Here is a 14,326-nt window from a genome sequence, read left to right as displayed (position 1 = left end):
GGGAGCATGCAGGGCTTGATTCCAGGACTCTGAGATCTTGACCCGAGCCAAAGGCAGATGTTTAATAACTGAGCCAGCCAGCTGCCCCTTGCTTGCTATTTTTTAAATTTAATTTTCACATCTCATAGTCTCAGTACCCTGGTGAGTTGGAGGACCTAATGGTTTTCAGTGGTTGTTAATTTTATAGACTAAGCATATGAAAAGATAGCTGTAGCACTGGAGTCCCTGTCTCAGGTAGTGGTGGGCTCAGAAACCAGGGAAATTCAGTGTATCAAGACCTTGAACACAACTTCAGTGAAGGGTAAAAAAATGCAGAAAAAACAAAACAGGAGGATTCAGAATTTGAAAGTGGATTCAGACAATATGATTTGCAGGTCACTATGACATCTGTGGGAACTGTTGGTTCAGAGGTGATATGTCATTCTGAACTAGAGGGTAAATACCTTAAGGGTGGTAAAGAATACATACTATGTAGCCATGACTATGAAATAATCTATCTGTTAATCCCACTTTCATCTTTCCTTCTGCATTGATTGAGCACCTGCCACGTGTTATGCTCAGTGAGATGGGTCTACATAAGACCCCATAGAAATCTCATTATGTAAATCTTAAAAGTTTCTAATAAAGTAGTCCCTTCTTATCCCAGATTTCAGTTACCCTCCATCAACCATGGCCCAGAAGCAGATGATTTTCCTTCTGACCTATTGTCAGAAGGTCAGAATTAGCCTAATGCTTCATTAACCTCACTTTGTCTGATCACGCAGGCACTTCATCATCTCACATTATCACAAGAAGGAGGGTGAGTACAGTAAGATATTTTGAGACAGCAAGAGACCACATTAACAGAATTTTTATTTTAATATATTATTATAATTGATCTGTTTTTATTTACTGTTAATTTCTCTTTTTTGTTTACTGTTAATTTGTTAATGTGATTTACTTTCTGATTTCTTAATGTGTTAATTTCTAATTTATAACTATACCTGCCAAGGGATACATTCCACCATACCCAGTGGATGCCTGAAACCCCAGGCAGTAACAAACTCAACGTATTTGTTTTCCTATATACACACACCTATGATAGGATAGTTTAATTTTATAAATAAAAACAAATACGTTGAGTTTGTTACTGCCTGGGGTTTCAGGCATCCACTGGGTATGGTGGAATGTATCCCTTGGCAGGTATAGTTTCATAAAATAGACCCATTTTAAATGTATAGATGGACTTCTAATAAATATGTATAACCATGTAATTACTACTGGAATCAAAATACAGAACCTTTCAAATTTTTGTTAGGCTGTATGTTTTTAGTTCTCTTAGTTATATATCTAATACTGGAATTGCTTGGCAATATGAAAATTTTGTGTTTAACATTTTGAGGAACTGTCCAACGTTTCCACAGTGGCTGCCTGGTTTTACCTTCCCACCAGCATATGTAAAAGGTTCCCCGTTTCTCCACATAACTATCATTCTTTTTCTTTTTACTTTTTTTAAAAATTATGACCTTTTTACTGCTGTGAAGTGTTATCTCATGGTATTTATACAATATGCTATGCTTACCACAAGTATAGCTACCAAAAGATATCATAGAACCCTATTACAATACCATTAACTATATTCCTGATTCTATCTTTTATCCCATTAACTTTTTCAATACGTAGCTGAAAGACTATCTCTCACTTTCCTTCACCCATTTTGCCTATTCCCCCATCCCCTACCCTCTGGCAGGCATCAGTTCACTGTACTTGTTCCATATATATGTGAAATCATATGGTATTTGTCTCTACAGCTGATTTATTTCACTTAGCATAACCTCCTCCAGGTCCATCTGTGTTATTAAGATGGTAAGATCTCATCCCTTTTTATGGCTCAGTAATACTACATTAATAATATGTAAATATATATAGCATCTTTTTTATCCATTCATCTATTAATGTATACTTGGGTTGCTTCCATATCTTGGCTATTATAAGTAAGACTGCAATAAACATAAGGGTGTATATGTATTTTTGAATTATTGTTGTTGGATTTTTGTTTGTTTGTTTGGGTGTTTTTGTTTGTTTGTTTGGGTTTTTTTTGGTAAATATACCACAGTAGAATTACTGGATGATATGTACTTCTGTTTAAGTTTTTGAGGAACCTCCATGCTGTTTTCCACAGTGGCTACACCACAACACTACAACAGTGTTGGTGGGAAAAGGGTTCCTTTTCCCCCACATTCCCTCAGTGCTTGTTATTTCTTGTCTTTTTCATTCTAGCCATTCTAACAGGAATAAGGTGATAGCTCACTCTGGTTTGATTTGCATTTCCCTGATGATGACTGGTGTTGAGGATCTTTTTGTAAGTCTGTAAGCCATCTGTTTGTCTTATTTAGAAAAATGTCTATCTGGATCCTCTGCCCTTTTTAAAAATCATATTGTTTGTGTTTTTGGTGTTGAATTGTGTGAGTTCTTTATATTTTTGCTTCCAGTAGTACTGGATAATCATTTGCTTGTATCTTCTCCCATTCGGTACATTTCCTTTTTCTTATGTAGATACTTCCTCTGTCAGGTGAAAGCTTTTTATATCAGTGTAGTTCCAGTAGTTTCTTTTTGGTTTTGTTTCCCTTTCCTGAGGAGACCTCTACAAAAATGTTGCTCTGGTCTATGTCAAGGAAATTACTGCCTATGTTTCCTTCTAGGAGTTTTCTGGTTTGGGGACTCACATTTAGGTTCTTAATCTATTTTGAGTTTATTTTTGTGTATAGTGTGAGAAAGTGGTCCATTTCCATTCTTTAGCATGTAGCAATCCAGTTTCCTCAGCACCAATTTTTGAAGAGACTGTCTTTTCTCCATTGTTTATTCGTACTGCCTTTGTTGTACATTAATTGACCATGTACATCTGGGTTTATTCCTGGGCTGTCTATTCTGTTCCACTGATAAGTGTGTCTATTTTTGTGCCAGCACCATAATGTTTTCTTTTCATTACTACAGCATTATAGTATATCTTGAAAACTGGGATTGTGATGCCTCCAGCTTTGTTCTTCCTTCACAGGATACTTTGCCTATTTGAGATCTTTGGTGGTTTGATACAGATTTTGATAATACCTATCTAGTTCTTTAAAAAAAAAAAATGCTGTTGCCATTTTATTTATTTATTTATTTATTTTTAAAGATTTTATTTATTTATTTGAGAGAGAGACAGTGAGAGAGAGCATGAGCGAGGAGAAGGTCAGAGGGAGAAGCAGACTCCCCATGGAGCTGGGAGCCTGATGCGGGACTCGATCCTGGGACCCGGGATCATGACTGGAGCCGAAGGCAGTCATCCAACCAAATGAGCCACCCAGGCGTCCCTGCTGTTGCCATTTTAATAGGGATTGCATTCAATCTGAAGATTGCTTTGGGTATTATGGACATTTTAACAATATCCTTCCAGCCCTTCAGCATGGGTATCTTTCTCTTTGTGTTGCCTTCAATTTATTTCATCAGTGTTAAATAGTTTTCAGAGTACAAGTCGTTCATCTCCTCGGTTAAGTTTGTTCCTAGATATTTTATCCTTTCTGGAATAAATGTAAATGGAATTATTTCCTTAATTTCTGTTTTTTCTACTTTGTTATCGGTGTATAGAAATGCTACTGATTTCTGCATGTAACTTACATCCTGCAGCTTTACTGAATTCATTTATTCTAAAAGTTTTTTTGGTAGACTCTTTAGAGTTTTCTATGTATAGTATCATGACATCAGCAAATGGTGACTGTTTAACTTCTTCTTTACCAATTTGGATGCCTTGTCTTTCTTGTTTGGTTCCTGCAGCTAGGACTCCAGTACTATATTAAATAAGAGTGGCAAGAGTGAACTTCCTTTTCTTGTTCCTAAACATAGAGGAAAATATCTCCATTTTTCACTGTTGAGTGTAATGTTCACTGTGGGTTTTCCATTCTTTCTATCTGGCCTTTATAATGTTGAGGTATATTACCTATAAGCCCACATTTTTGGGGTGGCTCGGTCAGTTAAGTATCCAACTTCTGATTTCAACTCATGTTATAATCTCAGGATTATGAGATCGATCACCGCATGAGGCTCTGTGCTGGGTATGGAGCCACCTTAAGATTGTCTCCCTCTCCTTTTTCCCCCTTTAAAAGAAACAAAAACAAAAAACAAACTTTTTGAGAGTTTTTATTATGAATAAATGTTGAATTTTGTCAGATGCTTTTTCTGCATTTGTTGAAATGATCATGTGATTTTTGTCATTTATTTTGTTGATACGGTGTATCACAGTGATTGATTTGTGAATATTGAGCCATCCTTGCATCCCAGGAATAAATCCCACTTGATCATTGTGAATAATCTTTTTAATGTATTGTTGAGTGTCGTTTGCTAATACAATGTTGAGGATCCTTGCATCTGTGTTCATTAGAGATATAGCCCTGTGATTTTCATTTTTTTGTAGAATATATGTTTGGTTTTGATATAGGGTAATGAAGGTCTCATAGAATGTATTTGGAAACTTTCTTTACTCTTCTGTTTTTTGGAATAGTTTGAGGATAATAGGTATTATTAACCATTCTTTAAGTGTTTGGTAAAATTCTCCTGTGAATACATCTGGGTCTGGACTTTTGTTTGTTGGAAGTTGTTTGATTATGGTTTCCATTTCATTACTAGTAATTGGTCTGTTCAGATTTTCTGTATCTTCATTCAGGTTTGGAAAGTGTATATTTCTAGTTTATCCATTTCTTGTAGGTTATCTAAATTCCAAACATACAAATTTTTCATATTATTCTCTTAGAATTTTTTGCATTTCTATGGTGTCAGTTGTTAACATTCTTTATTTCTCATTTTCTATCCTTTTTTAATGAGTTTGGCTAAAGGCTTATCCGTTTTGTTTATATTTTCAAAGAACCAGCTTCGGTTTAATCAGCTTTTTTTTTCTTTCTAGTCTCTATTTCATTGATTTATTCTCGATCTTACATAGTTCCTTTTTTCTACTCATCATGGGCTTTGTCCTTATTCTCCTAGGTGTAGGTTTTTTTCTTTAGGTGTAAAGTTAGATTTTTTTTTAATGTTTTTCTTCTTGAGGTAGAGCTGTATCATTTAAATTTATTTGTTAGAACTGCCTTTCTTATGTCCCAAAGATTTTGGACCACTATATTTTTATTTGTCTAGATATATTTTTTTTAATTTCCTCTGATTTCTTGGTGTCCATTGGCCATTTAGTAGCATGTTGTGTAGCCTCGACATGTGTTTTCTTGTATTTTTCTTGTGATTGATTTCTGGTTTCATACTGTTGTAGTTGGAAAAGATCCATGATATTTCAGTCTTCCTGATTTATTAAGACTTGTTTCATGGCCTTAATGTGGTCTATCCTGGAGAATGTTCCACGTGCAATTGAAAAGAATGTGTATTCCATTTTTGGATGGAAAGTTCTGTATATACTTTTAGGTCCATCTGGTCTAATGTTTTCTTCAAAGACTCTGTTTCCTTGTTGATATTCTGTCTGGATGATCTACCCATTAATGTAAGGGGTGTTAAAGTCCCCCCTTAATGTTTGCTTTCTGCATATAGATGCTCCAGTGTTAGGTTTGTGGGTATTTACAATTGTTAAACCTTCTTGTTTGAATTTGCCTCTTTATCATCATGTGAATTCCTTATTTGTATCTTATTACAGTCTTCGTTTTTAAAATTTATTTTTCTAAGTTTTTACAACCCAGCTTTTTTTTTTTTTCTTTTCTTTGTATGGTATCTTTTTTCCATCCTTCTGCTTTCAATCTTTTGTGTCTTTAGGTATGAAATTAGTCTCCTATAGTCAGCATATAGTTGGGTCTTGGTTTTTTATCCATTCCTCCACCCTGTGTCTTTTGATAGGAGCATTTAGACCATTTGCATTTAAATGTGTACTTATTGCCATTTTGTTAATTATTTTTTGGTTGTTTTTGTAATTCTCTTACTTTTTTTTCTCTCTTGCTCTCTTTCCGTGTGATTGATGACTTTCTGTGTTTTGCTTGGCTTTCTCTTTATTTTTTATGTATCTATTACAGGTTTTTGGTTTGTGTTTACCATGAGGTTCATGTATAAAATCTTAGATATATAACAATCTATATTTAATTGATGGTCTTTTAAGTCCAAACACATTCTAAAAGAACTTTTTTTGCATTCTAAAAGAAACTTTTCCATCTTTTATGTATATGTTGTCATATTTTACATCTTATTATTCATAATTTTTTTGCTTCTAAGTATCACCTTTTCCACTTAAGAGAAATTCCTTTAACATTTCTTGTAAGGCTGGTTTAGTGGTAATGAACTCACTAACTTTCATTCATCGAGAAACTATCGCTCCCTCAATTCTGAATGATAACCTTTCTGAGTTGAATATTCTTGGTGACAGGTCTTTTCCTTTCAGCTCTGAATATATCATGCCACTTTCTTCTGGCCTGCAAAATTTCTGCTGAAAAATCAGCAGTTAGCCTTACAGTGTTTCCCTTGTCTGTGACTTTTTTTGTTTCCTCCTTGCTAGTTTTAAAATTTTCTATCTTTAACATATGTCATTTTAATGCTTATTTGTCTTATTGTGGCCCTCCTTGGGTTCATTTGTTTGGAACTCTCTATGCTTCCAGATCCTGGATGTCTGTTTCCTTTCCCCAGTTAGGGAGTTTTTCAGCTATTATTTCTTCACATAAGGTTTCTGTCCTTTTATGTCTCTCTCTCCTTTTTGGAGGCCCTATAATGTGAACTTTTGTTCACTTGATGTTGTCTAAGAGATCCCTTAACTTATTCTCATTTTTTTCTTTCTTTTTCTCTTTTTTTTTTTTTGTCTGATGCTGAGTTTGGATGCTTTCGGTTACCCTGTTTGCAGGTTGCATAACTGTTCTTCTGCAGCCAAGTATCTACTATTGATTCCCTGTAATATATATTTCATTTCAATTACTGCATTTTTAAATTTTAATTGTTAGATTTTTTTTTTTTTTAAGTTTTCTATCTCTTTTTTGAAGTTCTCACTCAGTTCTTTTCTCTTCAGTCTGGTTAGCATCTTTGTGATCATTGCTTTCCACTCTATGTGGTATACTTCTTATTTCTATTCTTCTTTTTTTTTTTTTTCTTATTCCTTCATTTGGAGCAACTTCTCTCTCCTGATTTGCTTGACTTTGCTGTGTTTGTTTCTATGAATTAGTGAGTAAGTACTTTTACACTTGAGGGTATGGTCTTATTATATGGTCAGACCCTGTGTTGACTATGTGTGCCTGGTGACTTTGACTGGCTAGAACTATCTCTAGCATGTGCTGGGGGTCCTAGAGTATGCCACATTGGGCTGTCCTGGTGGAATGACCAAAGCTGAAATGGGCATGGGCCAGGGCAGTTCCAGGGCTCTCCATGAAGAAGGCACCCTGACAAGCATAGCTAAAGCTGAAGTGGGTCCAGGGTGGGGTATCCTGTCCCATGCAGAGGGCACACTAATGGGATGACTGAGGCAGGGCACAGAACAGGGGTTCCTGGCATGTTCTCTGTAACAAATAAATTTGAGGTGGAGCCCGAGTTGGGGTGTCCCTGGGTGCTCTGCATTCTGAGCACTCCGGCAATATAGCTGTAGCTAAAGTGAGCTGGAACTGGGGTGGACCCTGGGCTTTCCATCCAGCAGGTGCCCTGGGAAGATAGCTGAAGCTGAAGTGTTTGCAAGTCTGGGTGTCCAGGGGTGCTCACTGCAGAGTGTGCCTTGGCAGGATGATTGGAGCCAAGGCCAGCATGGGCTGGGGTGTCCTGGGGGCACTCCCTGAAGGGGCAGTGATTGGAGCTGAAGCAGGCATGAGTCAGGAGGTCCTAGAGTACTCTGTGCTGGGAGTGAAATGGTGTAGGCCTGAGGTGTTCTGCAGTGCTTATGTCTGTGTCAGCTTGGCATGACAGCCAGAGCTGTAGTGAGCACCCACCAGGGGTCTCCTGGTGTATACGGCCCTGGAGCTGCCTTAGTGGGACTGATAGGTCTGGTGTAGCTGGACCTGGGACTCATTGAAACTATAGGCCAGCTGTGGCACCCAGACCTTGCTCCTGTGCATGCTGTCAGTGTGGAGGGACATAAACCATGGACCTCACCAGCACCACTGACCCAGAGAGAATTCCAGTAGCTCCCTCGCTGTTTGGTGGAGGTCTAGGTCTGGATCTTTTATATTTTAGTTGCTCTTTTAAACCTATGCATTTTTTTCTGTGTCCCAGGGCATATGGAGCTATGGCAGGGCTCACTGAGGTGGCAGGCCAGCAATGGTGCCCAGAACTGTGCTCCAGTCTGCATTATCAGAGCAGAGGGTAAACATAAACTGTGGCACTCACCAGCTCCTCCAGTGTGAAGAGAGGTCCAGCAGCTCCCTGGCTGATAGAATTCTAAGGCTGGATATCTTAAACTGAGACTTTTTTTTTCTATGCCCCAAGGCAGACATATCTGCTTTAGGTTCCTCAGTACTTTCCGTTCCCTTTTAGAAAGTGGGAAGGGACAGTAAAGTCTCCCCCAAACTGAGAAAGTACTTTGAGACTGAAAAACAAAATAGGCGGTTTTGTACAGTTTACACAGAGTTTTATTCAGGGTAACTTACTGACAAGGGAGGTTTAGGTGGAGAATGATCCACAGCAACTACATAGTTTTTCTCTGCAAAGTCTGGACTTCAATACACAGATTTTATAGAATAAGTGGACATGCAAAGGGTATTGTAGTGAGGCTAAAGGGTTTGCATGTAGCTCAAGGGATTCGTGAGCACCTGATTGACAGTAACCTTTAATTAGATCTTGTGGCACCTCCTATGTGTGAGGAATGGGAAAGACTGTTATCCTTAACAGATTCATGGAGGGACAAATTAAGCCTTCCCCTATCCTGAGCTTGGCAAGCATTTCTAAGGTATGTAGATTGAGTCTCCAAGGGGCCTGAAATGCATAGCCCAAGAAGGACCATTAAGTGAAATGAACAAGATGGTGGTCTAAAGATGGAATCAGTATTGTCAGCACTCCTACACTTCCATTACAGTCCCCTGCATTTGGGGGTTCCCTTCATTATCTTCTGTCCATCTCTCCTGCTGTCTTGTGTGTGGTCTCTCTAGCCTTTCTTTATATGTTCTTTTTTTGTGCAGAAGCTGTTCAGTCAGCCCTTGGTTCTTTAAGAGGAACTACTCTATAAATAGATGTAGATTTAGTATGTCCAAAGGAGAGTTCAGGGTCTTCCTTTGTCACCATCTTGGACCAGAGCTCCACCTCTTCTAGTACATTTTGTGGATGTGTGTGGGGTTTTCTGTTTTGAGGGAGGTGTTTGGTGGCTTCTGAGGTGATTACAATTAGTATTTTAACTTATAACAATCTGGTTCAGATTAATACCAATTTAATCTTAGTATACAAAAATTTGCTTTCTTATAGCTCCATTCCTTACCTTCTTTGTGCCTTTGTAGTCATACAGATTAATCTTTATATATTATTGTATGCTTATAAGCAGAGATGTACTTTATTGTTTTATCCATTTTATATTTATCCTTGTTACCTTTGCCACTGCTCTCATTTGTTTATCAACTCCAGTTACTTCATGCTCATGAATTGGAGGAATTAATGTTTTTATGTTAATATTTTATGTTAGTATGTTAAAATGTTCGTGCTATTCTTAGCAGTCTACAGATTCAATGCAATCTCTACAAAAATACCAATAGCATTTCTCACAGAACTGAAACAAATAATAAAATTTTCATGGAACCACAGAAGGCCCTGAATAGCCAAAGCAATCTTGAGAAAGAACAAAGCTGAAGATGTTATAATTCTAGATTTTAAAGTATACTGTAAAGTTTGAGTAACCAAAGTAGTATGGTAATGGAAGAGTGAAACAGGATAGATCACATGGAACAGTGGAACAACCCAGAAATAAACTCACACTTAACATGGTCACTTGATCTGTAACAAAATAGGTAAGAATAATACAATGAGGGGATGGCAGTCTCTTCAAAAAATGGTGTTGGGAAAACTAGATGGGTATGTGTGAAAGAACAAAGCTGGACCACTTTTTATACCATGTACAGAGATAAAATGGATTACAGACCTAAATATAAGACCTGGAACCATAAAACTTAACAACAACATAGTAAACTTTCAGGTGTCGGTCTTGCAATATTTTTTTCTGGATCATTCTTCTTTAGGGAAAAAACAAAAATAAGCAGTTAGGACTACATGAAACCAAAATCCTCTTGCAGATCAAGGGAAACCATCAACAAAACAAAAAGGCAGAGGCAGAGGGAGAAGCAGGCTCCCTACTGAGCAAGGAGCCTGATGTGGGACTCAATCCCAGGACGCTGGGATCATGACCTGAGCCAAAGATAGCCGCTTAACCAACTGAGCCACCCAGGCGTCCCTCAAATTTTTAAATTCTAGGTAACATATAGTATAATACTGGTTTCAGGAGTTGAATTTAGTGATTCCTCACATATAACACCCAGTTCTCAACATAAGTGCCCTCCTTAATACCCATCATCCATTTGGCCCATTCCCTGCCCATTTCCCCTCCATCAACCCTTAGTTTGTTTTTTATAATTAAGAGTGTTTAATGGTTTACTTCCCTCTCTTTTTTTTTCCTTACGTTCATCTGTTTTGTTTCTTAAATTCCACGTGAGTGACATCACAGTGGCATTTGTCTTTCTCTGACTTATTTTGCTTAGCATAATGCACTCTCGCTTCATCCACATCATTGCAAAGGGCAAGATTTCATTCCTTTTGATGACTAATATTCGTGTGTGTGTGTGTGTGTGTGTGTCCCCACACACATATCCCCCACATCTCCTTTATCTGTTCTTCAGTCAGTGGACATTTGGGCTCTTTCCATAATTTGGCTTTTGTTGATAATGCTGCTATAAATACCAGGGTGCCTGTGCCCTTTCAAATCAATACTTTTGTATTATTTGGATAAATACCTATTACTGTAATTGCTAGATAAGGGTAGTTCTATTTTTAACTTTTTTAGGAACTTCTGTACTGTTTTCCAGAGTGGCTGCAGGAGCTTGCATTCCCACCAACAGTGTAAGAGGGTTCCCCTTTCTCCACATCTGTGCCAACACCTATTGTTTCCTGTGTTACTAGTTTTAGCCATTCTGACAGGTGTGAGGTGGTATCTCTTTGTGGTTTTGATTTGTATTTCCCTGATGAGGAATGATGTTGAGTATCATTTCATGTGTCTGTTGGCCATCTGGATGTCTTTTTTGGAAAAGTATCTATTCATGTCTTCTACCCATATCTTAACTGGGTTATTTGGTTCTTTTGGGTGTTGAGTTTGGTAAGTTCCTTATAGATTTTGGATACTAACCCTTTATCACATAGGCCATTTGCAAGTATCTTCTCCCATTGCAGGGCTGCCTTTTAGTTTTATTTACCGTTTCCTTCACTGCGCAGAAGCTTTTTATCTTAAAGTCCCAATAGTTCTTTTTTGCTTTTGTTTCCCTTTCCTTTGGAGATGTGCCTAGTAAGAATTTGCTATTCCCGATGTCAAAGAGTTGCTGTCTGTGTTCTCCTCTAGGATTTTGATGTGGGTTTTTTTTTGGTGTGTTTTTTTTTTTTTTTTTTTTTTGTGGCAAATTTAGATCTTCCCTCCACTTTGAATTTATGTTGTGTGCAGTGTAAGAAAGTGGCCCAGTTTCATTCTTCTGCATGTGGCTGCTCAGTTTTCCCAACACCATTTGTTGAAGAAACCTTTTTTTTGTTTGTTTCATTTGATACACTTTCCTGCTCTGTTGAAGACTACTTGACCATATAGTTATAGGTCTTTTTCTGGATTTTTTTAAAAAGATTTAATTTATTTATTTGACAGAGATCATAAGTAGGCAGAGAGGCAGGCAGAGGGAGAGGAGGAAGCAGGCTCCCCGCTGAGCAGAGAAGCCCGATGCGGGGCTCAATCCCAGGACCCTGAGATCATGACCTGAGCCAAAGGCAGAGGTTTTAACCCATTGAGCCACCCAGGTGCCCATGGATGTTCTTTTCTTTTCCATTGATCTATGTGTCTTGTTTTTGTGCCAGTACCATACTGTTTTGATGACTACAGCTTTGTAATACAGATTGAAGTCCAAAATTGTGATGCCTCCCACTTTGCTTTGCTTTTTCAACGTTGCTTTGGCTATTCAGGGTCTTTTGTGGTTCTATGCAAATATTTTAGGATTGTTTGTTCTAGTTCTGTGAAAAATGCTAGTGGTATTTTGATCGGGACTGCATTAAATGTGTAGATTTCTTTGGGTAGTGTAGACATTAAAACAGTATTTGTTCTTCCAATTCATGAGTATGGAATGTTTTTCCATTTCTTTGTGTTATCTTCAGTTTGATAAGTGTTCTGTAGTTTTCATAATACAGGTGTTCCACCTCTTTGGTTAGGTTTATTCTTAGGCTTATTGTTATGGTTGTTGGTGCAGTTGTAAATAGGATCAATTCCTTGATTTCTCTTTCTGCTTCTTCATTATCGGTGGATGGAAATGCAACAGATTTCTCTACATTGATTTTGTATACTACTACTTTGCTGAATATGTCTATCAGTTCTAGTAACTTGCAGGGGCGGGTAGTCTTTGGGCTTTCTACATAGAGTATCATGTCATAGTGAAAGTTTGACATCTTCATGGCCAATTTGAATGCCTTTTATTTCTTTATGTTGTCTGATTGCTGATGCCTGGACTTCCAGTACTATGTGAAATAGTGAGTGGTGTGAGAGGACATCCCTGTCTTGTGAGTGGACATCCCTGTCTTGTATCTGATCATAGAGGAAAGTCTCTCAGTTTTTCCCCATTGAGGATGATATGAGGGAAGTACGTTGATAGGACTGTAAAGAATTTAAAGTCCTGGAGAATACATCATAAGTTCTAGACAAACCAAAACCACATTGAGATACCACCTTACACCAGTTAGAATGGCCAAAATTAGCAAGACAGGAAACAACGTGTGTTGGAGGGGATGTGGAGAAAGGGGAACCCTCTTACACTGTTGGTGGGAATGCAAGTTGGTGCAGCCACTTTGGCAAACAGTGTGGCGATTCCTCAAGAAATTAAAAATAGAGATTCCCTATGACCCTGCAATTGCACTCCTGGGTATTTACCCCAAAGATACAGATGTCGTGAAAAGAAGGGCCATCTGTACCCCAATGTTTATAGTAGCAATGGCCACGGTCGCCAAACTGTGGAAAGAACCAAGATGCCCTTCAGCACGAATGGATAAGGAAGATGTGGTCCATATACACTATGGAGTATTATGCCTCCATCAGAAAGGATGAATACCCAACTTTTGTAGCAACATGGACGGGACTGGAAGATTATGCTGAGTGAAATAAGTCAAGCAGAGAGAGTCAGTTATCATATGGTTTCACTTATTTGTGGAGCATAACAAATAACATGGAGGACATGGGGAGATGGAGAGGAGAAGGAAGTTGAGGGAAATTGGAAGGGGAGGTGAACCATGAGAGACTATGGACTCTGAAAAACCACCTGAGGGTTTTGAAGGGGCGGGGAGGGGGGGAGGTTGGGGGAGCCAGGTGGTGGGTATTAATTAGGGAGGGCACGTATTGCATGGAGCACTGGATGTGGTGCAAAAAACAATGAATACTGTTACGCTGAAAAGAAAAAAAAAAAGAAGTAATAAAAAATCCAGTAACGTTAATTCTAAGTTCTAAAATGTTACATCTAAATTTCTGACTTTTTCCTTTTAACATTCTGTAACAATTACTAGAAACATAACTATCTTTCTGGCTTTAGTTTCAAGTTTGAACATATTCAGGTGCCAACTTTGCTGGAATAGATGTCAAAATAAAGCATTGTATACAGGCCTTTTATTTCTGGAGGAGGAATGTACCTATATTCTTGCATGTGTATATTATTTTCCCACTTATCCATGTTCATACAAAAGAATGTTAGGATTATTTTCTTAGACTTAGAGATTCTGCATATATTTTACAAACCTAAAAAATCCTGTCGTTCAGATTTTTCCATATACAGTAAAATATAAAACAGTAAAAATACATTATACTCACCACCTAGATTTAGCAGATTATTAACTTAGGATATTTATTTTTGATGAAGTATTATGAACTACAACTATTACAGCATTTTAGCCTTTAATATTTATAATATGAATTTCTTTAAAAAAAAAAAAGACCCTTCCATTATAACTGGTATTAAACTGGTATTGGTATAACACCATTATCTCACCAAAAAATAATAATTTTTAATTTTATCTAATATTCAGCCCATGTTCAGCCCATATTCAGATTTCTTTATTTTACTCTCAAACTGACTTTTAAAATTTTATTTGAACCAGGATGTATCTGGTTGCTGACTCTCAGAAGATTCCCTTATTCTAGAACAGTTCTCTCTTCCCTGCT

The 14,326-nt window shown here is 37.6% G+C and overlaps 1 protein-coding gene across 5 annotated transcripts in view; it reads left to right on the top strand.

Moving 5' to 3' along the window:
• The window catches only part of SLC25A40 (solute carrier family 25 member 40), a 53,866-nt gene that overhangs the window by 4,143 nt on the left and 35,397 nt on the right, over positions 1–14,326 (top strand). Inside the window, exon 1 of one of the 5 annotated variants that reach the window (XM_044245953.1) lies at positions 781–799. The exons of the other annotated variants lie outside the window; for them this stretch is intronic. The gene's annotated coding sequence lies outside the window, so the exon portion shown is untranslated. Of the gene's footprint in view, positions 1–780; positions 800–14,326 lie in introns of those variants that run through there. 5 annotated transcript variants of the gene reach the window in all.

Source organism: Neovison vison, chromosome 4 (genome assembly GCF_020171115.1).
Source record: "Neovison vison isolate M4711 chromosome 4, ASM_NN_V1, whole genome shotgun sequence".
Lineage (NCBI taxonomy): Eukaryota > Metazoa > Chordata > Mammalia > Carnivora > Mustelidae > Neogale > Neogale vison.
The sequence above is the reverse complement of the archived record's forward strand: the minus strand, read 5'-3'. Positions and strand labels throughout refer to the sequence as shown.